The 2,691-nt window shown below is 42.0% G+C and overlaps 1 pseudogene; it reads left to right on the top strand.

Moving 5' to 3' along the window:
* Nucleotides 1-307: 307 nt before the first annotated feature.
* On the top strand, nucleotides 308-1,216 carry LOC116625441 (annotated as a pseudogene).
* The last annotated feature ends 1,475 nt before the right edge of the window (nucleotides 1,217-2,691 follow it).

The following is a 2,691-nucleotide window of genomic DNA, read 5'->3' on the forward strand; positions in this document are numbered from 1 at the left end:
TCACATATGACATAAGATGGATTTAAAAATGTATGCAATTAATGGGAGTCTCCGCATTAGCCAGTTGAGTCAGTAAAATTACCTTCGATCATGAGGGTTCATAGACCATCATAGAATCAAGTGAATACTGGACAAGGAGTCAAAAAAAAACCCCTCAAAATTAATTTCTTTCTATAAGAAATATCTGGTCAGATAATATAGACAACAGCCCTTTATTTTTCTCTCCTTAAAATGATGGAGTTTACAAAGCTGTCCCTTCCAGTTTAAAATATTTCATTCCCCGCCCCCTGGTGTGACTCCCTCCTGCATGGCTGTTCTCTGCAGGGGTGTTTATCTCTGTCCGTCTTCTGTTCCACCTCAGAGTGTGCCACCACCCCAGGGAGGAGCCGATGGATGTGGACATGAGACCCAGAACTATCTTTGTGGTTGTGAACAAGGGCTGACAAAGATGATCACCTTAAGGTGGATAATGATGAAATGAGCACCAGTTATCTTTAAGAACGTTCAGTTTAGGGGCTGGTGCAGAGGATGAATTGCACATTGTTGAAGGAGAAGCAATGGATTACCATCGCTATCCAATTAAAGTCACACTGGCAACTTTGAAAATGTCTGTCCAGCCAGCGGTTTCCCTGGGGGGTTTGAAATAACACCACCTGTGGACTTACAGTGGAAATGTGGCTCAGGGCCTGTGTATCCTGGTGGAGGGCGGGAGATGCGCCGTCAGAAGCTGAAGAAGAAGAGGATGTGAACTCCTTAGTATGTCTGGAATGTGCTGCCCGTGGAAGTGGTAGCAGGTTTCCACAGAAAGAAGCAAAACTTGCTGCTGATGAAGAGGAAGAAGAAGAGGAAGAAGATGATGATGATGGTGAGGAGGAAGCTGAAGACAAGCCTCCAGTAAAGAAATCTATATGAGATACTCCAGCCAAAAGTGCACAAAAATTAAACCAGAATGGAGAAGGCTCAAAACCATCAACACCGAGATCAAAAGGTCAGGAATCCTTCAAAAAACAGGAAAAGACTCCCAAAACACCGAAAGGACCTAGTTCTGTAGAAGACATTAAAGCGAAATTGCAAGCAAGTATAGAAAAAGGTGGTTCCCTTCCCAAAGTGAAAGTCCATCAATTAGGTGAAGAATTGCTTCCCGATGCCTGACCAGGAGGCTCTGCAGTATCTCTGGCGGGGAGGACGAAGTCTCTTTAACAAAGTAGTTTGTTAAAGTTTTCCATCTATTTAATTTCTGTAACGTATCCAATTGTCCTTTTAATAATACAGACTGAGAACTTTGCCTGCCACGTCTGATAATTGTCCAGGTTCCATTGCCAAGAACATATTGTCCAGAATGCCTGTTTGGTTTTTAAAGACAGAGCTCCATGCTTTTCTTGGTTTCAGGTATGTGTGGACTGTTAGGATAGGACATAGTAGTGGTGGTCAGACAAATGGAAATGCTGGGGAGACAAAAATATACGTGTGAAATAAACTCTGTATCTTAACAAAGTACAAAGAAATTCATTTAAAAGTTTAAAATATTAACACTACTATCCCAAATTAACTTCATGTTTCTCTGTTCAAAAACTATAAACTAAATATATGTTTTCTAAGAAACATCCCAAATAGCATGAGTCCTCCTCGACCAATTAGGGAACAAGTCATAAATTTAAGTCAATTTTAGCCAATCTTTAATCCAACGTATTGGTCTGGGAAGATGTACCTCCTTTCTGTTCAGTCATGCTTTCCATTTCTTGGATTCTTTATGGTCTGTTTCTTTCCTTTTTAAAAAAAAAAAGATTACCTATTCACTGTCACATTCCTTCCAACTCAACATGGGGATCTACATTTTCTCCTCAAAACCCATGGTTCTCTCTGACAATATCACCATCACCTGGGAACTTGTTAGAAATGCAGATGGTTAGCACAGAACCATTTAGTCAGAAAATCTGGAGGCGGAGCTCAAATTGGGTTTTTTTACATTCCTAGGAATGACCTTTTCCCTCTTGTCCACTTAACAAATTCTTACCTGGTTTTTTTTTTTTTTTTTTTTTTTTTATGATTTGGTTCAGATCCTACCCATTCATAACATAACTGGAACTTCTTCCTCTGGAGGAGAATTTTTATCCTAGTGATGTATTTATCCCTAGGGCCAGGCACAGTCCCCAAGCGCAGGACAATCAATTAATCCATAGGGTTAAAACTTTATTATGCCTTGAATTACCCACAAAGACACAAAAGTATGAACGAATGCAATAATTCAGGTAAGTGCAAAGAGAATCTCATGTTTTAAGCCCCTGAGTTCAGGGTCACCGGGTAGGGCAAACGCGAGGTGGATCAGACGGTGTTGGTGCTTGGCCTGACGCCTCCGGGGAGATTTTAGGCAGTGCAGAATGCTATGCTGGGATCTCATGGCAGGGCTGAGGTGGGGAAGAACCAGCAGCAGCTGAAGAATCTGACAGGTTTGTATGTAAGCACGGGGGCCTTGCAGGCAAAGAAGAGATTTGTTTACATCCTTCCGTCTTCCCCTCGGTCGTGGGGAGGCCTGCTGAGTAGCGGCCGCTGTCCTCTGGCTTATGTTCCAATACTTATAAATGTAGGGGAGGGAGATTTACCAAAGGAAGGTGGAAACAGCAAGAGAGAAATTATTTCTGAGAACATGGAGGGTCAGTCTGGGACACCGAAGATCAGTTGACATGTGTAAGA

The sequence above is a fragment of the Phoca vitulina genome, unplaced genomic scaffold, assembly GCF_004348235.1.
Source record: "Phoca vitulina isolate PV1807 unplaced genomic scaffold, GSC_HSeal_1.0 scaffold78, whole genome shotgun sequence".
Taxonomy (NCBI): Eukaryota; Metazoa; Chordata; class Mammalia; order Carnivora; family Phocidae; genus Phoca; species Phoca vitulina.